Source organism: Castor canadensis, chromosome 3, assembly GCF_047511655.1.
Source record: "Castor canadensis chromosome 3, mCasCan1.hap1v2, whole genome shotgun sequence".
In the NCBI taxonomy this organism is placed as follows: Eukaryota; Metazoa; Chordata; class Mammalia; order Rodentia; family Castoridae; genus Castor; species Castor canadensis.
This window is the reverse complement of record NC_133388.1, coordinates 161,142,126-161,167,990: the sequence shown is the minus strand read 5'-3', so window position 1 is coordinate 161,167,990 and position 25,865 is coordinate 161,142,126. Positions and strand designations below refer to the sequence as shown.

Here is a 25,865-nt window from a genome sequence, read left to right as displayed (position 1 = left end):
TATTACAGGCCATGTGCTTCAGGCAAAGACTTCACTTCATGGCTCATCCTTATCATCTGCACTGTGCATTCCCAAACCAGATTCCCCCAGCCATCCCTCTTCCTCTCCTTTTCTTCCCCAACTGTGCAGGATATTTCACTGAGAACAGACCTAAATGTTGTCTAATTAAACTCTGCAATTCCAGTAGTGAGTGTTCTTCATTACACTATTTGGCATCAGGGGTCTGGGTCATGTCTAAAAACATTCCATCTTGAAAGTTAATTTAATCTCTTATATGTTTGCTTTTGTTTGGAATCTTTTCATTCTCTGGATAATACTATAGTTGAAGAATACTAAATTCAGCATTAAAGTGCTAGTCATTCATGAAGATTATATATTGTAAGTGAGAAAATTATTCTTTGTATGCATTTAAATATAATCCCTTTCAATTATATAACTAGCAATCAGTACCAGTTTGTAGGTATGTCTGAACATTTTAAAAAATATCTGCCTTGTTTCAAAATGATAAAAGATGAACTGAAAACGCATATAATACAGCACCTGAAAAATTCAATCTGAAGTTAGTGAAGAAATGGGAATAGAGGACTAATCCACAGGTGGGTTAACTATATAAAGCACATCCTGTTAAATCTTATACACAGGCCGGAAGGCAGGAGTCTGCATATATGGCTCTAAGCTTTCTTACAGCCAAGGGAAATACTTCAGTTCCCCAATTAGGTATCCACAAGACAAAAAACAAATGGGGATAATAAACAAAGGAAATGCACTATACCAGGTGCTAAAACCAAAGAAAAATATTTCCAGATATTGTCAGAGAGACTAAATATAGCAATAAGTTTCATGACTCTTTCATATGAATCTCTTAATGTAAATCCAAGGTATTATACCAATGTGGATTCATTAAGGAAATCTGAGAGGTAGAAGGAGCCATAGCAGGGGACTGGGAGCTGGAGAGGGAAGGGAAAGAGTGGTTTAGGCATTTGACCTTGATGTGACACTCATTACCAGGATAACCATGAAATGTGTGTTTAATCTGGGACCTTATGAGTATGAAAAGGGATGCTATTCATAATTAAGCCACCCAGATAGACATAAGGCATAACTGTCCTGAGCAAACTGAGGTATCTGTTCACTCTAAACTAGTGTGCATCACCCACTGACATCCTGCTCTTGTTGCAACACACTAGTGTAGATCTAATGAGCCAAACCCATCCTATCCAACATAGAATGAGTCTAAGTCTAACCTGTTCTAGATACAGAGGACTCTGGGAGTTTCTGGTCCAGGTCACCAGTACAGAGTGAGCTTGCCTGTGAGTCAGGGAAGGTAATCAAGAAAGACTTGAGTAAGAAATTGGGAACAGAACAGTGACCTGAGAATCCAGTCCTCATCAAGAAAAGGTTAGCTGGACACCAGTGGCTCATGCCTGTAATCCTAGCTACTCAGGAGACAGAGATCAGGAGGATCATGGTTTGAAGCCAGCCTGGGCCTATCGCAACAAAAACCTTCACAAAAAGGGCCAGTGGAGTGGCTTGAGGTGTAGGCCCTGAGTTCAAACACCGTATCACACGCACACAAAAAGAAAAGAAAGAAAGAAAAGGTTAGGGGGAGAGCTAATGGCATGGTTCAAGTGGTAGAGCACATCCCTAGCAAGCATGAGGCCAAGTTCAAACACCAGCAAAATGAAAACAAAAGTTAGGGGAGATATCTAGAGAATAGGTAGGAGGGGAATAAATCAGGTCATAGGTAATTGCATGCATCCTATGAAGATGAAACACCTCCCTTCTCTCCAGCACTCTGTGATAGACCCAATAAGAGATGCAGTGGAAGAAAACTTCTTGAAATTGAGTATTATCATAATGGCTGAAGATTTTAAGCTGTGGTTCTTCAAGTATGTGCTATGAATTATTGGGAGAGCTTGTTAAAAGCTAGCTCCAAAGCTCCCAGTCTGAGGGATAATGATTCTGTTAGTCTGAGACAGAACCCATGCATTTAACAAGCACTGCAGGTGATTCTGGTAATGATGGTTCTAGCCTACACGTGAGAAGCACCACCCTAAAGACTGCTTAAATAACCCTTCCTGGCATTCTAACCTGCCCCCAAGAAAGAGCACCTTCAGTCAGCCTTAGTGGAGAATACAGTGTTGGTTCTGTCTATGGAATATGGGAGACAAGAGAGGACATAGAGCAGAGAAGCTCAACCTTCAGCTACCTGGAGGACTTTTCTATCAAAGGACCTGTTTTTCATCTGAGAGAGAAAAGGCCTCTTCTCCCTAGGCTCCCGGTATGATCCTAACAAGAGAATAGCCTAAACAGGGACTCAGATGAACCTGTTTTTAAAATCCCAGTTGGAATTTCCCCTTTACCTAGTAACAGCAGGTAGTATTCATTAATGATACTCCACACCAAGACTCTAGGATTGTATCCTTAATCATTTAGACTTGAGAACAACCCAATGGAGTAAGTACTATTTTTACCCCATTTTATAGCTAAACACATTGCCAGGGCCACTGTGATGCATATCCACAGGGCACTGGGCACAGTGTGGCCTATGTCTGTGGCATCACCTCTAATAATGTAGGACACACATTTTATACCCTTACACACTGGTCCTGGCATTGTGGGTCATAGAAATTCCAGAACTTTCCCAAAGTCCCAAGCTAGAACTGAAACTCTGAAACCTCACAGATTGAAAACGAGGAGAGAACTGAATAAGAAGTTTCTATATCCCTTCTAGGAAGGGAACTGAGCCAAACTGGAAATCAGTATAAGCAGTCATTTAAGGATAAGTAAGGGTGAGAGGTCAAGAAGTAGTACATTCCAGTGATCAAGCTGTGCCAACTGAGATCCCCAATCTTTCTGGACAAGGAAGTCCAAAAATGGCCTCCCCATGCCATGTTAATGACAGTGGAGAATAAAGTCCCAAGTTGCCATTCTTGAGATTGCATGTTTCTTCCCCAGTGAAACAACCCTAAGGCCAAGTTTCTTGCCTCTGGTGACCTCAGACAAAATTAATGGTACCCTGTCCAGTGTTTCTATAATGTTGTTCATACCTCATTTTTGGTCCTTATATTAGAGCAACTTTCTATGTGTCAGTTTCCCTGTCAAGTTTATAACTGTTTCAGGGCAGGGACAATGCTTTATCATATTTTTACTGCCAGTGCCCAGGGAAGGCATGTCACGTGTGCACAGCTAGTTTTCTTTGCTTCCTTCCTTCTCTTCCTTATGTGTCAACATGAGCTTTGCCTCAAAGTTTAGTGGAAAAGATCTACAAATAATAACATACTGATTTACAGAGAAAATTATAAACACAAGGTTGTTGTGGAGCCAGATGGGCTTGGCTTAGCCAGTGAGGATCAGTGAAGACTGGTAAAATGAGCCAGGCAGAGGAGAGGGAGGGGAGATTCTAGGCAGAGTGGCATCGGCAATGTAGTAGGTGGCATCAACAAAGAATATGAGGCTAAGGGAAGAGAGAGAAATGAAGAAGAAAGTCTCTTGTGGTCCTTCAAGGATCTTAGTGTGGCTAAAGAGAATTTCACTTGGACTGTGACACCAATGGAGGTACAGGGGTAGGTGTGGGAGAAGGGTACAAGCTCTGGAGCCAGACTGCCTGGACCACCCAAGTCCCAGGACACTTACCATCTATGTAACTAGGCAAATTACCTAACCTCTAGAGTCTCAGATTCTAATTTGTAAATTGAGTAGCAATACCACCTACCTTTGGCAGCTCATAATTAAATGGTTTAATATTAATAAAACAAACAGGGCCTGTCATGTAGTATGTATTCAAGAAAGAATAGCCATTATTGTAACACCATTGTTCTCTTTTATTTCCTACCTTTATTCCATTCCATTCACCCATTCTGTCTCCACCATCTCTACCTTGTTTCAAAGAGGACTAGGGCATGGCTCGAGTGGTACAGTGCTTGACTAGCAAGCATGAGGCTCTCAGTGGAATCCTCAATACCACCGAAAAGAAAAATAATGTAACTGCACTATACAAAAACATGACGACAAAAACGCTATACTTTGGAGTTGGGTCATGGCTTGGGTGGAAGAATGTGTAGCAAGCACAAGCCTCTGAGTTCAACCCTAGTATTGAAAAAAGTTCAAGAACCATGAGCTTCTTTTTTTTTTTTTTTTTTTGTAGTGCTAGAAATCAAACTCAGGGCCTTGTTCCTACAGAGTAAGCACTGTACCACTGAGCTACATCCCCAGCCACAATTTATTTATTAGTCTGAGAGACAAAAATAAAGTTATAGACACCCTGGTTTCTATGATGTTACTCTAGGAAATTTATTTCCTTCTCTTTCCTTTTTCTTTTTGTTTTCCTTCATGCCCTACCTACCAATGTAAGTGTCTAAGAACAGTAACATGGGCTGTGCTTTTCATTGTTGTATTATCAGTGTCTGTAACAGCAAACATAACCCCCGCCCCCCAAACATAGTAGGCACTCAAGTACTCATTGAGTTTATATTGAATGAATTATAAAAGAGTAGGGAAATGCGGGAGACTAGTGACCTAAATTAAGGCACCAGGGACCAATTAGGTTTTTCACATTCTTTCAGTGAGAAATGAAGTGTTAGCAGTAGTCCTCAACTGTGGTTGTGCATTGGAACAACCTGGGTCAAAATAATACTGATGCTGGGCCCTACCCTCAGAAATTCTGATTTAATTGGTGGGTGTGGCCTGAGCTTCAGTTTTTTTTTTTTCTTTTTGTAGTATTGGGGTTTGAACTTAGGCCCTCTGACTTGCTAGGCAGGCTCTCTCCTACTTGAGCCATGTCCTCAATCCTTTCTTGCTTTAGTTATTTTTCCAATAGGGTCTCCCAGTTTTGTATGGGCTGGCGTGGACCTTGATCTTCCTACCTATGCCTCTTTGTACCTGGGACCACAGGCCTGATGTGCTCTAAGTTCAACGCCTGGCTTATTGGTTGAGATGGGGGATGAGGGGAGGTCTCATTATTTTGCCCAGGCTGGTCTCGAACCTCCATCCTCCTGATCTGTCTCCTAAGTAGTTGGGATTATATGCGTGAGCTGTACTCTGGCTGGCATCAGAATTTTTTTAAAAGCTCCCCCGGGGATTCTAATATATAGACAAACTTGAAAACGTTGTAGAGATGCGGGGATATAGAAGAAAGAGTATATTTAGAAGGTATAATTAGAAGGATATTTGGAAAGTGTAATAAACAGGACTAGGTAGAGGTTACTGAGAGTGCTTAAGAAGAATCCTAGATTTCTGGCATGGGCCTTGCTGAATGAAAGAGGCATACTTTAAGAAAAAGGTTAACACTTGGGTGTGGTGATTCACATTCCTTAACAGGAAAAGGCAGGAGGATCTCAGGTCCAGGGCAGTCCTGCCAAAGTTAGCAGGACCCTATCCCCCAAACAAAACATAAACCAAAGGGCTGGGGGTGTGGCTCAAATGGCAAGAAAAAGGTAACAAATCCCATTTTGAACGGGCTGAGTTTAAGAAGCCTGTAAGGATTCAAGTGGAGATGTTCAATAGGTTTTTCTTTTTTAATAGATTGATGTTGGCCTAGTGAAGGGTAGGAAACTCCTCTAATTTTCAGAAAGAAAGAAAATAGCATCTCTGGAAAATATGACAACTGTACAGAGTTCAAGACCATTTTTGTTCTGTACAACTTCTCTACTAAAAACCACTCCTGAAGCCAATGCTGTATCTGTGCTGAAACGTTGTTTAACATGTTAATTTATTTTCAAGAATTATGTATGAGTATTCTGAGTATCTATTTAACTCACCATTCTTTTACTATTTGTAGGCTTAAAGTATCCCATAGATTATATTACTGGCAGCCCTTCAAGTAGTGTTTAAAGCTATGTGTAACAGTTCTAAAATTTCCAATAAATTAAAAACATCCATAATTACTTCCTTTAACATTCGTGGTCAAAGATACTTAGACCTAAATTGCATAGCTTGTTCATTTTTCTAATTGATAAACATTTACTGGTTACCAAAGTTACCAAGTACAGTCTGAAAAGATACGGCTCCTGAGTTTGTTTCTAATTTAAATTAGACAGACACACTAAAATAAGGGTTGAAACGGTGATATATTTAGTTCAGTAACAGATGGCAGATGGACATTTTGTCCAGCATTTATCACATTCTCTTCTCGGTATTCCAAAGAGTGATCCAAACCTTGAGAAATGGCCTGGGAGGATATGGATCAGAACTGGAATGAATTTGTCGAACTAAGAATTTGTACCAAGTTCTGCGTAGGTTAAAATATCCAATGGCTGGCTTAAAAGATATAGGAGGGTGGAACAGACAAAGCTAGATTAAAGTAATTTCGAATGTATGAGAGACAGTAAAGAACTGAGCGCGGCAGGAACGCGCTGCTGACATCCTAGCTCCGCTCTCCCTAAGGCTGTCAGTCAAGCAGGTGAACCGTGAGAACACAAAGGAAAGGATACTGTCGTGAGAAATACCAAGAGTCAGACTGGGTCCCCTAGTCCCGCACCTCCCTGTACCGGGGGCGCGGCTCGGGCCACCCCCCCTCCACCCGCCCCCCGTCCATGGAGGAGACACTGTCGAGGACACGAAGAGACGGGCTGGCGATACACCTGCTACGCCACCCCGGCAAAGCCCTGCGGGAGGGAGGGACAGCCACAGCACGGTCCGGCATGGAGGCCGCGCCCCGGGCCACCCGCGTGCCGCGAGGGACGCTCCTGCTCCTAGCGAACGTGAGCAGGCGAACGACTGCGTCCCAGAGGCGCCCGCGGCGGGCCCGGTGGGCGTGACGCCATGACGCAAGGCACACGGGCGGAGCGCCGGGGCGGGGCGGGGCGGGGCGACGGGGGGAGGGGGAAGAAGTGGGAGGAGGGGGCGGGGAAAGCGGGGGCTGCTGGAGGGGGAGAATGGCAGTTGCGGCGCTGGTTCCCGGGCGCAGCCGTCAAGCCAGAACTGCGGAGGAGGAGTTCGGGACGGCGGCGGTTTGGAGTGATCCCTCCGCTCCCCTCGTCCCAGCTGAGAGGCGCGGCCGCCGCGGTGAAGGACTTCCTCTGCGTTCTGCCTCCGCGGCTGAGACATGGGGCTGCTCGCCAGCGGCTCAGAGGTACGGCGGGTATCGGAGACGGTTGCGCCCAGGAACGGGAGGGCAGGGGCGGCTCCCATTTCCGATCCGAGGAGCTCCGGCCAGGGCGCTGCCCTCGCGCGCCTCCCCGCACGGAAATGGATTCGGGGGTCCCGCGCGGGCGGCCTGGGTGGTGTGGAGGGGTCAGGCCTCGAGCTGGGTCCGGGTCCTCCGCGGACCCGGCTCCCCTGGGAGCGCGGACGGAGGCGGGGCGTGGAGTTCGCCCCAAGACGGGTCCCGGCCGGGCTCTCTGACGGGCGGGCGGCGGCCCGCGGTGTTGTGACGGGCCGAGGCGGCGCTCTGCCGGGCGCTCCCGGCCCGAGTTGCGGGCGAGACCCGAGGGCAGCTGCCGCGGGGAGGCGGTGGGGGCGGAGCGCATTCCTGACGGGTGAAATCGGCTCTAACGGGACCGTTTCCGGGCCTCACGGCGCGTTCGGAGCCGGGGACTTCGTCCCCAACCCCTGCTGCCTGGGGCCCTAGGGAAGGGGAGCCGAGTACCCGGGAAGCTCATCCGGGACAATTACCACCCCCTTCCAAAGCGAAAAATCGCACACACAGATGCACACTCCCGAAAAATGGTGTATCCTTGGGGTAAAGTGTGCGTTAATGGGTCGGGGAGGGGGGTCTTCCTGGATTGTTTCCCCCCATGCTAAACCTTGGGGGTGTTTCCAGCCCTCACCCAGCAAGTAATGTCACTACTTTCAGTTTCCAGTTTTTCCTATAATCAGATTCCGCTGTCCTCGCTCCTCGTCCCCCTCCCCCAACCCCCTACTTCCATTAATGGGAAGAAGAAAAAGAAGTTAGGGTTCATTAACCCTGAGACAAGGGCAGTGAATAAAAGAGGGAAGAGAGTAGTTAAGGCAGTGTGTGTGTGTCTGTGTGTGTAGAGGGGGAGAGAGGTTTTTGTCTCTTGGCCCCTTGGAGGTAGAAATAGATGAATGATGCTTTACTCGCTTAAGATTTATTATTCAGAATGTTGCAGAATGTTCTGTTAGGTTTAGAAAGGACAGCCTTATTTAAGCGCCGCTCCAATTTTCAGACCTAAGTGTTGGCTGGATTAAAATGTTGTGAAACAGTGGAGGCACAAAGCAGTCCTTTCCTTTATCGGTGGCCTCAAAATGTTTGTGATCTTTCCTTTCCATTTTTTTTTTTTTTTTTTTTTTTGGTTAGAACATGGCTGTCTTTTTGTTTCTTATTTTAACCTAGATTCACTGACCCTTTGGGTGTATGCAGTCTCTCTGTATGCTTAAGTTTTATTTTCAGTTGTACCATTAACCGTCTCATTGCACATCTTACCACTTCTGTTTATAATTCAAGCCATTACCATATTTGCCTGCTTAAGCTTCTTTAACAGTGAGCTGTCTGAGTTGAATTAAAATGTAAATACTTTACTCTATTTAGAAAATGGCGATGACCTTATTTTCAAATGTTCATTCCTTGATACATGCAATTTCATGATAAGAATGTAGAATTAAGTCTTGGGACTCAAGAAAACCAAATCATGCAATCCCCCACTTTTTTGTTAATATTGTGCTTCTTAATGTTCTTTCTAAAAATTACTATCCACAGTATAATTGGAGTTTAAATTCATGTCTCCATGGAAAATACTTTAATGCCGTCAAAAGGTGCCTTTCTGAGAAAAAAATTACATTTGGCAACTAACATTACTCTGCTTTTTCAATAACAGATTAACTTATTTTAAATTGCAAAGTTATCTTAGAAGTTGAAACACAACCCAATTCTTACCATCCAGTAGCTACTTGAAATGTCTCATCCAGGAGATTCCGCAGCTGATTAGAATTAATATAAACAAGTGTATGCTTTGCTGATATCCATCCAATGATAGAATTCATAAAATGTTAGTGCAGTTTGTTGAATTTTTGTACCTGACGAGAAGAAACCGTGCTATTTTTTAAAGTATCTTTAAGTGCCGTTAAAGATACTTCAGCATCTTTGTGGAAAATAAATGAACTTCCCTTATTTGAACACGGGTAAAGTCATAAAGCAATACCTTTGCAATTGTTTTTTTTTTCTTTTTTTGGCAGCACTGGGGTTTGAACTCAGGCCTTGTGCTTGCTAGGCAGGCACCACTTCAGCCACTCCTCCAGTTCTAATACCTTTGCAGTTGTGAACTTGGGGATCACTTGTCTTTAATGGGATCAAATGAAAGTATACTATTTGTTATGGTGTTAGATGAAATTAAATATGGATGTTTTGGTTTTTTTAATGTTTGAAAGAATCTCGTGTGTTATGGCAGGTTCTGATTTTATCTTAAACATTTATTTGCATTTATCACAGAAATTCTTTGGTTTCTCCTCACTCTGAAATTTTTTTTTTTGGCTGCATTTGGTAGTGCCTGTAATTCTAGCTACTCTAAAGGCTAAGGTGGGAGGATTGCCATTTAGAGGCCAGTCTGGCCAATTTGAGATCCAGTATATTAAGAGGTTTGAGAAATGTAGTTTCCTGAAATTTCCCAGAAGGCCAAATATTTGTGATAACATGTGAAAGTCCCTAATCAAGTGCTTGGCACAGAGTAAGCTGATGATAGATTTGGTTACATGTATATCAGAATTGCTCTCTTGTCTTCTCGGCACAGGTAAATAGAAAATCTTACAGAGATGTTACTTGGTTTTCTGATGCTACTAAAAGGTGACAGTTGTTTGTCAAATGCAGACTGGTTCTTAACTAAACTCATGCTCTTTCATCGATTTCTATTTTTGAGGCCTAGATAAAAATTAGCCCATGTTGGGCTACAGGCCAAAGTAAAGTTGAACTTCTAAATTTATATTTGATTGCATATTACCTTGTGTTTGTCAAGCTAGCTCATCATAGCAGAGTAGTAGTTTGATGACTGTCTGAAAGGACCCATGATCATATATGGAGTACTTTGAAGCCAGCCTGGGCATATAGTTTGAGAGACCCTAACTCGAAAAAACCCATCACAAAAAAAGGGCAGATGGAGTGGCTCAAGGTACAGGCCCTGAGTTCAAGCTCTAGTCCTGGGGGGGAAAAAAAAAAAGGCAATTAAATCATTTTAGGTGCTTAAAACTTGGCTGCTTCGTTTGTTTCTCAGTAATTATATGTCAGTGATACTTGCTGCATTAAAGTGGAAAAAATTAGCACATTTTGCTACAGTAGTTTTTGAAATAATTTTTTTTATATTGGTTTCTTTGTTGCTGTCGTTAACATGAGGAGAAATTATTTTGACTGTTAATATTATTTCGAAAGCTGTGCCATTAGCCTTACAACCATTATATAGTTTGTCCTATTAATGTTACCTGGTATTTTACTTTAAAAGTCATTCACTAGAGAATTCTAGTTGTTAATTTGTTTTAGAAATTCTGTTTGGGAAGGTTCTGTTGTGTGAAAGACTCAATGTAACTGAACTGATGGGAAGTTGTTTTAGCCTACAAATAAGTTTGTGCGTTGAATTATGAAGCAGAATCTTGCTCATAAATTACCCTTGTTTGTTTAAGCCCCAAAGAAACTTCAGAACTGTATCTTTGGTTCATAACACTGGAGTTGCCTCCTTAAAATTATGTACCCTTAACATTTTCATCCTCTACCCCACTCGGGAGACCCCTGAGAGTAGATAGCAGATTGCCACTTGAAAAAGAACTTTCTAGAAGTGAGTCAAAAGAAAGAAGCAAGAAACCAGGACGTGCTATTAGGAATGTGATAGTATTAGGCTTCTGGATAAGTATTACATATCATAATAACATAAATATTACAAAATAGATAGCCATTAGTCTGAATCTATGGCTTTCTATTTTGTACTTTCTAAATCAAGTATTGACATCTGTCTCCTAATATGGTAAATTATTCTTACGCATGATCACAAATAAGATAGTGTTGGAGGTAACATAAGCTCTGTTATGACAGAGACTATTCTCTTTGTTCACTTGTAAGGTATCAGCACTTAGAGTAAACCTGACATACTGGGTGTTGAATAAGTATGCTAACTGAATAAAGTATCTACAATATAAGGTACCTATTTTATAACTGTCTTTACAGCAGTGATGTCCAATAGAAATATAACGTGAGCCACAAGTGTAATTTGACATTTTCTAATGTGACATTAAAATGGTAAAAAGAAACAGGTAAAATTAATTTTATAATATATTTTATTTAACCCAACACACCCAAAATATCATTTCAACATGAGTTAATGGGTGACTTTACATTCTTCTCTTCATACTGAACAGAATAGCTCTAGGAATATTTTATGTGACATGTTCCTTTCCACAGAGATTCTTTGTCTTTTTGATTGTCTTTTGGGTAGTCTTTTTCTAACCACTTGACGTGTCTTTTGAGGTCAAATACAGAGTTGCCTATGCAGTCACTATTATTATGTTGGAATTATTGAGTTGAATTGGAAGTCAAGATGCCTCTCTTCTGTCAGTCTACAACTCCCCCAAAATGACTGTGCCTCATTCTCTTTCCTTTCTAATATAAGGGAAAATGTACTATTTTCTGTTTTATTGGATTAGTATAAATCATGTATTTGAAACACTCTGAATTACTCAGACAAAACTATTGCAAAAGAGATTAGATTTATTAGTAGTAACTTACAGCAGGGCTCAATATAAAAACAAAAGGAGGCTCCCATGACACTGTTGGATATGGATTATCCTGTTTACCGCCCCCTCCACACATACTTTGGGGTCAGTTACAATGAATAAATCTCTACAAGGTGCTCTTGTAACATACACATTCAAGGAGAGGTCAGTAGGCTGGTGTGAACACTAAATGTTAAACTTCTCATCTATTTAAATGCAGTCTAAACTAATCAGGCCTCATGTATAGGCATGCTTCAATCAAAATTATGACACTTGGAGAGAAGGGATGGGGGCTGGTAAATAGTGGATTAATGAGGAAAGTAAAATAACCATTTAGAAAAGTCACTAATCTCAGACTATATGATGTCCAGTACAGTGAGGGTAATTCTTTTTTTTGGGTGGAGTGTACTGGGGTTTGAACTTGGGGCCTCACACCTGCTAGGCAGGTGCTCTACAACTTGAGCCACTTCGCCAGCCCTGTTTTGTGTACCTATAATCCTAGCTCCCCAGGAGGCTAGGATTGCAGGCATGAGCCACCAGTGCCCAGCATGAGGGTAATTCTTTTATCCAAACCAAGAATGGCATGTTTATCTGATAAACAGCCACAGGCAAATCAAATAGATGTTTCCTTATAGCCATACCATTTAATTTTAAAACAATTTTTATTATGGACAAACATTAAATATCCTCTATCTTCTTGCATAAATGCAACACACTTTACTGATATTTAGCAAAAATTTCTGGAATCATGGCATAGTGGGTTAAATGGTAGCTTCCAAAAAGATACTTCACATCCTAATCCCCAGAACCTGTGAATGTTATTTTATTTGGAAAAAGGGTCTTTGCAGATGTGATTAAATTAACGATCTTGAAATAAGATCATCCTGGGATATCCAGGTTGCCTTAAGATCCAGTGAAAAAAGTCCCCCTCCCCCTGCTTTTTTAACATGGTAATTACATTCAGTTTTTATTTGTTGATTATATCCCAATAAAGATAGAAAAATTTATTAAATCGAAAACAATTGTGTCTTTTGACATTTAAGATCATTCCCCAGGTAATTCCATTTGCTTAGGGAATCACTTTATAGCCTCTCATCCCACAAAGATTAGGAGATTTCTCCTGGATTTCTCAGAGAATGTCATCTGTTCTCAGATTTCTCCAGGTCTTCTGTCTAAACAGAGTGACTCTTATCTCTTTCCATAGTGAATGTGTTCCAGCTCTTTCATTTTTGGCTTGAAACCACCTATCTAAAGAAATATGATACTTACTTAGGCTAGAGCTGCTGGAAAGCCTTGGGGCTATGTGTTTATCTCCCAAGTAGGTGCGATGAGAACCCAGCAAGGCCATAACTTACTTTTTTTTTGACAAAAGTCCTTTTAAGGAAAAAGTCAAGTGAAACTATGAAAGAGAAGATGCAGAAGAGGAAGAGGCAATGTGGCCAAGAAGACAGAAAGATGGGAATGTGGCCACAAGCCAAGGAATGCTCATAGTCACTAGAAGCTGGCAGAAACAAAGAATAGATGATCATCTAAAGCTGCAGAGGGACTATGACTGCTGGATTTTGAACCTGTAACTCCAGAACTCTGAGAAAATAAATTCCTTTTGTCTTAAGTGCCACACATTATGTTGTAACATAACTTGTTACAGCAGCCACAGGAAACTAATACACAGTCAAGTAAACCAAGTCTGTGCTTATCTTTGTTTTATATCATTCACTGTGACTCTCAGATACTAGGCCATATTTCCTGTAAAATCCTAACCCCTTCTTAGAACTATCAGAGGAAGTGTATTAATACCTTCTAATGTCAATAGGTCTAAGAAATAGATTATATCCTGTAAGATACATTCTGTTACTTTCGCTTCTGTCATTTCTTTCCCCGCTTGTTTGTTCTTTGCTCCTCACTTTTCAAGATGTACTTGACATTTAGAGGAGGGCAGTGAGTAAAACGCTGATAGGTATATGCTAACAGGTTTTGTCTTCTCAAGGTAATTTCCTAAAAGATCCTCCTGTCACCTTTTCAATCTCCTTTACTGTGTCTTCCTTTTCTTCTCTCTGTCTTAATGTTGGGATGCCATAGGTCTCATTTCCTTTCCTTTCTGTATTTATTCCCTTGGTATTTCTTCTATGCTCATGACATTATATACAATCCATATAACAACTCCCAAACTGCATTTCTAGGCCATTCCCCCCTCCCCCCCCAGGCTCCAGGCTTTTCAAACAGGCATTTGAAGATACATCATAAAAGGCATCTCAAATTTTCATGCCTGAAAATGAACTCCTGGTCTTGGCTCTTCTCTAAAATTTGTTCTTTTCATAGCCTTCCACATTTCATTTGATAGCAGTTAACCTCCTGGTTAATTAGACAAAAATCCTCTTGGAATCACAGTGCATCAGAAAATCCTAACAGTTCTCTCTTCAAAATATGCATCAAAGCCAGGTATGGTGGCACATGCCAATAATCCCACTACTCAGGAGGCAGGAAGATGGCACCAACCCAGGAAAGTTAGGTAGACCCTGTCTCCAAAAGTGCAAAGGACTGGGAGTGTGGCTCAAGTGGTAGAGCCTTTAGATCTGGAAGCCCTGGGTTCAATCCCTAGTACCTAAAAAATAAAATTAAAAAAAAAATTAAACCATAGCCTCATTCTTCTTCATCATTTTCTCTCTTCTAGATTATTGCTGTAGTCTTGAAACTTCTCCATGCTTGTGTCCCATCTTTTTTTTTTTTTTTTTTTTTTGGCAGTACTGGGTGGGGGGAGGGGAGGGTTGAACTCAGGACCTGGCATTTCCTAGGCAGGCACTCCATCATTTGAACTACCCTATGAGCCCTCTTTGCATTGGTTATTTTTGAGACAGGGTCTTACTTTATGCTCAGGCCGGCTGAGACTGCTATTCTTCTATTTGTGTTTCCCTGTGTCAGGCATGTACCACTATGCCTAGCTATTGATTAAGATGGGGTCTCACAAACTATGCCCAGGCTTGTTCCACCATCTCCCCCAAGTACCTAGGATTACAAGCTTGAGCCACTGCGCTCTTCTTAACATCATAATAATCCTTTGATACTGTTTAGATTCTGTCCCTTACAACTCCTAAAAAGTATCCTTATCTCACTTAGGATAAAAGGGAAGTCTTTACTAGTGGCCTGTAACCCCACACAACTTGGCCCCAATCCATCCCATATAATTCTTTGCCTTGCTCATTTTTCTTTGGCCATATTCTGGCCTCATGGCTCTTCCTTGAACATACAAGGCATATTGCCCCTTTAGAGCCTTTGCAATGACTGTTCCCTCTCCTTGTATGTTTTTCATCAGATTTCCACATGGCTAACTCCCTTACCTCCTTTGTCCTTTGTGTAAATGTCACTTTTTCAATGAGACCAATGGACCCTGTTTAAAATCAGCACCACCATATACTCTTGATTTTCTTTATTCTGCTTAACTTTTTCTCACCTCCTAGCAAAGAATTACACTAAAATATCTAGGTGAAGTATTTAGAAAATTTTAAAATTTATGTAAATGCATGGAGCAGTTGTTCATACCATTAGTTAATAATTACTGACCTAAAATGATTTGTAGAGATAAGATAGAAGTTGGGCCTTGTGAGACCTTAGAATAACAGAAAAGATGGAAAGTGAGTGTTTCAGGCAGAAACAAAGGCACAGTAAAAGTCATGGAGGTGAAACTGTGTGTTTTGTTAAGATATTTCACAAATACAGAGTTTTTATGTAGCACACCCATGAGAGACTTATGTCTCTCATGGTTAAGACTTATGTCTCTCATGTCTTAAGCTGTTAAGCTATTAAGGTTAGACTGTGGGGGGACTTTAAATTCTGTGAAGGTTGAAATTTTTTATTCATTATCTGTAGAAAAACAATGGAAATTTGTAAGCAGACCTTAACAGAGAAGCTATATGATAGTTTAGACACCGCGTAGTTAATGAAGGCCTCATGTAAGAAGTAAAGTAGTAGAAAGTATGAAGACTTTGGCTGTGCCATATTAGCTCTGTGGATAAATCACACACTGTCTAAAGAGAGATCAGTGCTGTTCAGTAGAACTTTCTGTGAAGAAGGAAATGTTCTAGATCTGTGCTGTCCAATGTGATAACAAGTAGCTACATATGGCTAATGACCATTTGAAATGTGATTAGTGCCACAGAGGGACTGAAATTTAATTTTTTTAGCTTCATGTGGCTGCTGGTGATATATTGGCCTGAGTAGCTCTAGACTTCAGTTTACTTATGTTTTAAATTTATTTTTGAGTTATCATACATTAATAATATGAGGGTTTTCATTGTGATAATTTGATACATGTATATAATATATCTTGCACAAGTTTACCCCCTCTATTATAGTTCTATTCCCCTTTTTCAAACAGAATTTGGTGGGTTCAGTTTTCTTACTTATAAACTATAGGGATTATATTAAAATATTAGTGTCACCAGAAGGATAGTTTCTTGTTCTGAAAAGAGTGAGTAAGTATTAGAGGCACTTGTACATAACTAGTATTTGTGAAGTGGTTCCTGGGTTTGTAGCTATTTTACATTTTACTCTACTCTCTCTCTCTCTCTTTTTTTTTTTTTTTTTTTTTGATGGTACTGGGGTTTGAACTCCAGGCCTCAGTGCTTGCTAGGCAGGCACTTTATGACTTAAGCTATTCCACGGGCCCTCCACTGCCTCTTGATGGGCTTTTTCATCTTTAGATTGATGCCTCCCAGGAGTGAGTAGTTAAGTACTTAATAAATAAGTCTAATTTAATAATATGTTTTGGAATTATAGTTTGGTTGTCTTGAATTCTCAATAAGAAAACTGTAACAACCTTTATGATTATTTACTGTGTAATTCTTACCTAGATGCTATTATTTTCTTTAGAAAGTACTTGTGAGTTTTCTTCTCTTATGAAGTTAATATTTCCTTTGTGTTGAGTTTTTCTCTTTTTTTGTGGGGAGGGGCATATGCAAAGGAAATCAGACACATTTGCTTATTTTTGCCTCATTTCCCAAAAGATGTTGTTCCTTCTGAGAATTAATTTCTAATTTGAAGAAAAATTTAAAAATAGCTTCTAGGACCTCTACCAAACACCTCTTCTATCACCTTATGTACATATATAACAAAATTATAAGCATACAATGATTTAGCTAACTGGAGGTCTTCCTCCTCCTTTCCCACTGTGTTATTTAGGGGAAAGAGGCAAATGAACCTCTAAAACTGGAGATGTGAGGTGCTATTGTCACCAGTTTATATTTGGTGTGTGTAGAGGAAGGGGGATAATGTCCAGAAAAGGTTAGGATAAAATTAGTCCAGACACTTAATACTTCTAATTTTCCAAATAGTAGAATTAATCACATTAATCATGAAATTTGATAAAAGTCACTTTGAAAAGATTATATTTATCCCACTGAATTTAGTAACACAGAAGAATGTACTGATTCTTGAGAGGATTTGGAGACATTTTTAAAAGAACAGAAACAACTTTTTTTAATTGGAGAAAACATAATTTTTTTTAATCCTAGAGAAGTCTTTGAATTAAAATTGCATGTTTGTATATTAGAATAGACTTTTAGAACTAAGGGACCTTAAATATTATCTTGTCTTAATCATTTTAGCTTTCAAATAAGAAAATAGAAATTCAAACAAGTAGATAGACATGGCTTAGATCACATACTAGTTAGTGTTTCCCTTCTGTTGATAAGCAGCAGTATGTATTTTAACAAGTTGAGGACATTTTTGAACGGCTAGTTGTCTTTCTAAAAACCTATTAAAAACATATCTCCAGGCATTTTCCACTCTTCTTTTCCTACCATTTTTCTGTTGGTGTATTGCTTGCCCCTCTTACCAAAAGAGAAACTAGAATGACTAGCCAAAATGTTATGAAACTTTTTTTTTTCCAGTGGGTAATGCTTTTTCCTTTCTGTAGCAGCTTACTTTTTTGGGGGGCTGGGAGGTAATGGATTGATTAATGAGTATTATTTGTAATGGGTATTATTAAAACCACAAAGTACCATTCTGTTCTACCTTCCTATCAAAAATAGGCTTAAACAGGTAAATGTGGCAGGTGTGTTTTTGTGAAGGTGTTTAAGAAATACCTCTTTGGGGATGCTTTCTGGCATATGGGAATAGTTTATTCTGATCTTGTAGTTTCTGTTTCTGGGAAATCATAGAGACTCATAAGGATAGAACTTAAGGTTAGTATATCTGTGTCTCAGTGAATATGAACTTTTCAAAATTGGAAACTGATTGCTGGAAAGTGATACTTGCTTAACTAATCTGTTGATTTATCCCTATCTCCATTATTTACATGTAGTTAGGTTGAAAATATTCTATAATATTAGACCACTAGAGTTAGATTTGTAGCTATGCAAACATAAGAAGACTTAGAAATCCATGTATTTGAATAATGCATTCCAAACTTCCAAGTGGCTGACTATAGTGATTACATTAGAAGAATCATTCCAGAACCAACCATTTCTTTCATTTTATTTCTAACCTGTGTGTAATACTCTTCTGACAGTTTTATCTAATAAATGGTTCAGATATACTTGTACAGTCTTCTCAGCTATAATAGTTACAGTAGATATAGATATAATTATGACTAATATTTGTTATATGTGTTAAACCTTATACTGAATTCTTTGTATGTTTAATCTTCATAATTATGAATTATTTTTATTGTTATTTTAGAGTTGAAGAAATTGAGTCTTAGTAATTTAACCCAATGTCGTACAGCTAGCCACTGTAACGCTCAGAGACTGAACTTGAACTCAGTATATACTAACACTGAAGGTCATGCTTTATTCTCAATATATGCTTTCTCATTACCCCACATTTGTACATCATTTAAAAAACTTTCCCTCACAGTACTCTAAATTTTATTTTATCTCCCAACTTTAACTTACATAATTGTATTTGAAATGGACAACCCCCAAATCTTGTGGTGGAATGCAATAAAAGTTGATTTCTTCTTGGGTGTGGTAGTGCATTCCTGTAATTCCAGTGCTTGGGAGACTGTGGTAAGAAGATTATAGGTTTGAGGCCAGCCTGGGATACATACTGAGTTTCAGGCCAGTCTGAAATCCTGCAATCCAAACAGTCAATGAATAAAATAACATTTTCTCATTCACAAAAAGAACCATATGGATGACTCAGTTACCCAAATTCCAGTTTTGTGACTTTGTCTCCTAAAAGACCTTAGGAGTCATCCATTGGAATTAGTACATTTAACCAGCTGTTGAATGAAGAGAAAGAGCTTGAGTTTGTTTGAAGGAATGATTTAAGGGGCTCATTCTTGAAAGTGATGAGTGCATCATATACTCATATTGCATTGGCCAGGACTAGTCATATGGCCAAAGGTATCTACAAGTGGAACAGAAAATGTCCTTTGTTGAAGAGGAAAATGAAATAGAGCAGCATATAGCATTATTTCTGCCACAGTGGTATTTTTCTTATTTTACAGATGGTTACAGAGAGGTCATTACTGATCAAAAGCTGTAAACTTGTGTAGAGATTGATAGTGCCCATGTTTCTGAGGAGACATTGAAATAATTGAAAGATAATATAGACTGAATGTCTAGTACCATTGCTGCCTCTTGCATTGGCCATTAAATGTTTTACATCTTAAGCCAGGTTTGGTGGCACATGCCTTGTAATCCCAGCACTCCGGAGGTGAAGATGGAAAGGATCATGAATTCAAGGCCAGTCTGGGCAAAATATCAAGACCCTGTCAAAAAACAAAACAACAACAACAAAAAAATGTTTAACCTCTTTATGTCTGTTACATTTTACTTACAGAGATATGGTTATTTGACTGACTTTGTAAGGAATAATAAACTTGAAAGTTTTCAGTGGTAACTGCCATTTTAAGTGAAGGTGACCTAACACTGTAACATCATAACATGCATATTTATAACCAGCTGCCCTTTGAACACAATATTAATTTTTATTTTTAAGGTTTTTGTTTTAATACATGTATGGGTTTCCTTTAGGCCACCTATTCACTTAATGTTTATTCCTGCATAATGAAATGGGAGACATTTGTTTAGGGAGGATGTGTTTTTTTAACTTTCCCAAAAATTTAACTCTTGTGGAAAGATCTGTAACTTCAAATCTTAATGGAATGAAATATGTTCTGAGTTTATAATTGGTATGGATATGAATAGTGTGCTTGTAATAATTAGAGCAAAAAAGATTTACAGGAACTTTTACTGAGAAGTTAGACACTTCTCAGCAGTAGCCATTATTTTCACTAGACTCCTTGGAGAATTTATTGAGACCTATGACTGTATCTTATTACTGGAATATACATGTTATGTTCATAATTTAGTATAGAGTTTGTGATTTCATGGATTTCTGTGAAGCCAATCCATGCCTTAGTTATTTTTAAGCGTTTTTATTGTTTTCCAAAAATTTATTCGAACTATTAGATTTTAACAGGTTGAATAAAGAAATGTTTAATAAGTCAATTTCTGTCTCTTTAGTATTATTTAGACAGCAAAAATTATGCCCAGGAATGCATTTGTGCTTAGCATCTAAATTTGGTAAGTATACTGGGGAATAGATTAGAGAAAAATATTGCATTTCCAAATTTCAGGTTGGTAAGTTAACCAGATCTTACAAGTAAGCATATAGATTATGAATGATATAACTTAAATATTAAGTTTAAGCATTTAAATAATAGCAGACTTCATTATAATGAACTTACATGTTTTATCTTGTTAAGAGAAAGCCATATATGAAAATTCAAACAATTTACCTTAAGCTTTCCTTTTTTGGGTTCTTTTTGAACCCAAAAAATCCTGCTTTGTAGCCCAGGGTGGTGTTAAACTCATGATTCTCCTGCCTTAGCCTCTTGAGTGCTGGGATTATAGGCTTGCACGATGATGCCCAGCTTAAGAAAACCTTTTAAAGATCATTTTTAAAAAACAGTCTAGTAAATGGTTATATTGTGGAGATCACAGATATATTCTATACTATATAGATTCAAAAATATTGTATCAGTCTAGATGAAGGCTTCCTATAGAAAGCTGTCAGATGCTCCCCACCCCCCAGGAAAAAAAATCCCTTTTTACATCTTTTCCATGAGGAAAAGTCCATGTAGCACAGGGCTGCTGGAACTCAAGCAGAAAGCCACAGTTTTATTGACTTGAGGTGGCTGGAAATTGAATGCATAAATCCCAGAAAGGAGGGAGTTAATAAAATTTGTGAATAAACTCTTCTCAGATACCTAATTGTCTCCTAAATGACACATTCCAGGGATCTCAAAGGAAAACAATAACAGGAAGACAAAAAAGGCTGAATAGAAATTTTAGTGCTACCTTCTGAGGGGGAGACAGAATTTGGTGTTTGATTCCCACCAATATAGAGAGGCTTCATAAACATTTGTGCTTCTACAGACCTATTATAACTAAGCATAAAGCCAAGGCTCCATAACTTTGAGTTGATTAGTCAATGATTTTACTGCCAGATGTAGTAAAAATTCTCACTCTTCAGAAAATCAGAGACTCCAGAGTCTCTACAACATATCATCCTCAATATCCAGCTTAGAATAAGTTGGACACATGAAAAAGCAGGAAAATAGAGTTCACTATAAAGACCACTCTTCTGAAAATAGCAGAATTAGCAGACAGACTTTTAATGCCAACACTAATATTTTGAAGGACTTAAAGGGAAGAAATATAATAATGATTGAGCAGATCAGTAAACTCGATGGAAAAATGCACAATTAGTCTAGAAATACCAAAAATGGAATTTTTCACTGTGATAGATTTAACAGTTGATTGAAGACAGTAGAGGAAAAAGTTGATGAAACTGAAGATAGAACAGGAAAAATCTGCCAAGCTAAAGAGTGAAGAAAGAGATTATAAAAAATGAATATAGCTTCAGTGGTCACTGTAACAAAATTGAATTGTCTAGCATACAAATAATTTGAATTCTAGAAAGGGCGGTGTGAGAGGGAAAAGGAGGAAGAGGGGGAGGGAAGAAGAAGAGGGAGATGGAGGGGTTTAGAAAGCAAACCTAAATTTCCTTACTTAATTTGAACCTATTTCAAATCCAACAAGGATAAATACAAAAAGAACCGCCCCCCCCAAAAAAAAACCCCCTAGATCTAGGCATATCTTAATCAAACTGCTTAACATCAAAGACAGAACTTCTTGAGTATAGCCAAAGAAGAAAGTCATACTGCATAGAGGAGAATTCAAATATCAATTCAAGATGATTTACTGGAGATGATGGAGGTTAGAAGACAATTTAATGACCTGTTTAAAATCCTGAAGAGAAAACTGTCAATCTGGAATTCTATATTCAGCAAAAGTATCTTTTAAGAAAAGGTGAAATGACGTAGTGGAATTACTTGTAGAAGAGCTTCCTAGATGGACAATTAAAAATTTAAATCTCTGTACTACAAAACATCAAAGGTAAAGGTCAGTGTTTGGATAAGAAAAATATTACATGTTTTAAATCAAGGGGGAATATTAATGTTCCAATGTAAAAACAGGCAAAAAATATAAGCAGCTAGAAAAGTGGTAAAGAGGATGGTACAAGTGAATAAATCTTTAAGTTTAGTAATCAAATAAGTTGAAGTACATAATTTTTGCTACTCAGAAAAAAACTACTGATATAACAGATGGTGAGAATTCAAGGAAATAAGCACCTTTTTGTCTGGTAGGTGTACAAATTGGAACAAGACAGTAAGTCTGTTTCAAGAGCTTGTTTTAAAAGTCCATATCCTTAAGATAGTAGGAGGTTCATCCATTGAAAAGGGGCAAAGGTTTAGGCAAAAAATAAATTAATGATAGAATATTAGAAGAAGATATTAGAAAAATTCAAAAATCTTGGAATGTGCAAGGGTTTTCTAAGACAGGTGTAGAAAGTGAAAGTCATAAAGACAAAGATGCATGAATTTGAGCACATAAAAATTTGAAATTTCTACATTGGAAAGTTATATAATCAAATACATTTTTTAAAAAAGACATGCAGGTTTCCTTTAAATACAACTAGGTCTTATTCATCAATAAGGAAAAGTCTGCCAGCAAAATATGAATGTGTGGTTAAGTTCACAAAAAATGAAATGCAAGTGACTTGTAGAGAAGTACTAAGAAATAAATACCTTTTCCACTAAAGCAAATATTTGTTTTGGTTTCCTAATCTCACAAGCAAATAGCCCTGAAAAATTAAATTTATTCTTTATCCTTCATTTCAACTTCTCAACATAATTTAATAGTCTGTGTAATATAGCTTTTTATAATATACATGCAATTTCTAAAATAGAGAATTTCTTCTTTCTTGATTCTTGAAGTTTCACACTTTAGTAAGGACTAAATTAGTGATCTTTTGTTACTCTGCTGGGAATTCTCTGTATCAAGACCTTCCTCACTTTAACTAAATAAATTAAATAAATAAATGACTTAGTCCTCTTTCTATGCCCCTCTGTAGTGCTGGTAAATAACTTGCGTGCTACTTTTATTACGTGCATGTATTAGAGATGCAGTCTGGATATATTAGACATTTGAAAATGAAAATTAGAAGCTATAGGTACTCTTTGCTCTTAAATTGAGTATTTAGACCATCAGCACAAAACAATTGAATTTCCTCAATTTTAACCTTTTTGAGAAATGACAGAAGAAACCTAGTGTCAGCTGAATAACAGCAGAAAAACAGATACTTGAGCTTGTAATCAAATCTTCTCTTGAGAAGTGTAATTATTATTATTATTTTTTTTTTGGTCTGAAAACTTACCCATCTTTCTTCATTTCCAAAGTAACATTTAGATACTACTAAAGTGTTTATGACTGGGAGATATTTATCAATTAAGTTGTACAGTGTTTGGATACTTAACATGCTTTTATGTATCCTGTAGTACTTGTTGGGTAAAAAAGGCTTTGTCTTTTCACAATTTAAAAATCTAAGTGTACAAAGGCAGTGTGGTTTAATAAGGATCACATAGCAGTAATAACTCAAAGCATAATTTATTTAGCAGGTACTACTCTCTTTCCAAAAGGTACAAAATTTTGTAAGGTACTAGATATACAAAGCTTATCTTACATTTTATTTCAGCTGACATTTAGTACAATACGAGGTGGGTTGTTTTTTGGTACTTTTAACATGTCAATTTTGTCTTATTCTTATAACATCTATTTGAAGTGAGTAGTATCATCCATATTTTGTAATGGAGATCACAGACTTGAGAATGCACCTTATCTAGGGTAATATAACTGAAAATGGCTGAGCCAGGTCTTTTGTATTTGAAGCCGTCTTCTTTCTACACCCAACACTGTATGGTTTTTGTTCACCACAGTCCGTCCGTCCCCTCCCATTCACTATTGATTCACCCTTCTCTGCCCTCTTGGAACTACCTCAGCTGTTCTTCCTTGTTGGCATCTGATTGGATTTAGCCATTGTGAGGTACTGGCAGGATATTGGATCCAGAGGAAAAAGAACCTGGGTATTTATTCCTCTAGCTGCTAGTAGGCAGCCCCTCTCTATTAATTGCCCCCTTACTGGTGCTTGATTCTAACGGGTGACTAGCTTACTGTGTCCTTGTTGGATTTTTTTACCCTACTCACACCTTTGTAAGTGCACCCTTCAGTTACCTCTTTGTGAATGCTTTGTTTTTTGCTGGGACTCTAACTGATAACATACAGCTTTTCATAAAACATGGAGTACTACCTGTAATAGATGGAACCTTGACTGTTGGCTTAACACATTTTTTTTCATTTAAAACTATTATAATTGTTGGTTAGATGATTCAGCTAGACTGCTCAACTTTTGTAATTTTTACAAAGTGGAAAAAAAATAGCCTGGTGTCAGATGTAAGTTGAGTCACTACAAAGCCATCATCACTTTCACTAGTTTTTTAGGCCACACAGCTTTTACATGTGATAGAAACACCTTTGTTTGGGGCCATTCCTATTTCTTAATTTTCTCAAGAGGTAGAAAAAAAGAATCCAGAAATCTTGACTTTAAGGTGCATAAACACCACTTAGTGGGATCCCTTCTCCCCAAAATAAAATTATGGATTTATAATTAAAGATGCTAGAAGAGTTGGGGAGAAGGGATCCCACTAAGCAGATAGCCACATCATTGAGGTTGCATTTGTCAGAGTTCTCCAGAGAAAAAAATCAGTGGGCTACATATAGGCATATAGAAAGAGGTTAATTATGAAGGGTTGGCTCATATGATTATGGAGGCAAAGAAGCCCTATGATATGCTGCCTGCAAGCCAGAGGCCAGTAAAGCTGGTGTAGTTCTATTCCAAATATTGAGAATCAGAGTGGCCAGTGGCATAAGTTCTTGTCTGAGTCCAGAGGCCTAAGAATGAGGACCAAAATTTATGTTCAAGGGTTGGAGAAAGATGGATGTCCTAGCTCAAGCAGAGAGCAAGTTCACCTTTTTTTTTTTTTTTTTTCCTCTGTGTAGGCTCTAGGTGAACTGGATGCTATCCGCATACATTATTAAGGATTATCTTCTTTAATCAGCTTACTGAGTCACAAGTTGATCGCTTCTAGAAACACCATTACAAAGACACCCAGAAATGTTTTACCAGCTATTTCGGTATCCTTTCACCCAGTCAAGTTGATGCATAAAATGACCTGTCATAAAGATCAATCTAAGTTCTCTTTTTCTCCTTCACTGCTTTTGTTCATGTTATCAATGCATTATAGCTTGACAAATCATTATAATAGCAAATCCATATAAAAAGCCTCCAAGGTTTGGAATCTTTCCTATAATTAAGTACATTTACTGCTCCTCATCAACTATTCCATAAATTCTGAAATTGTGTGAACTACTCTGTTACACTATGTAAGCATTTAGGGTTTTATATATAATTTTGTCCCAGTAGACCTCATATATGTCTTTTTATAGACCTAATCTGGACTAATTGGACTTAAAAAAATTTGTGTGTGTGTGTATGCATGCCTAGGAGTATGACAGTGAAATAGCAAGGCTGTTATTTTCTGAATCTGTATTTTTCCACCTGCAAAATGAGAATAATGAAAAATAGATATGTATGACTGAAATTACAAATTGTAAATCATTGAGGAGGGGAAGAAGGGACGGTTGTGTCCATGCTGATGGGATGATGGGATGAAATATTTACTATTTTTCGGACCTGCTGATATGTAGGCTTATTGTAATCATGTTCAGATGGCTTCTTTTAAGATGAATTCTGCATCAGTCTATCATTTGTCATAATATCCCAAGGACACTGCAAATTTGATGAAAATT

The 25,865-nt window shown here is 38.5% G+C and overlaps 1 protein-coding gene across 2 annotated transcripts in view; it reads left to right on the top strand.

Annotated features, from left to right (window-relative positions):
- Nucleotides 1–6,931: 6,931 nt before the first annotated feature.
- The window catches only part of Rnf19a (ring finger protein 19A, RBR E3 ubiquitin protein ligase), a 50,257-nt gene continuing 31,323 nt past the window's right edge, over nt 6,932–25,865 (top strand). Inside the window, exon 1 of one of the 2 annotated variants that reach the window (XM_020180548.2) lies at nt 6,932–7,072. The gene's annotated coding sequence lies outside the window, so the exon portion shown is untranslated. The remainder of the gene's footprint in view (nt 7,073–25,865) is intronic. The other variant, XM_020180549.2, reaches the window with a different exon arrangement.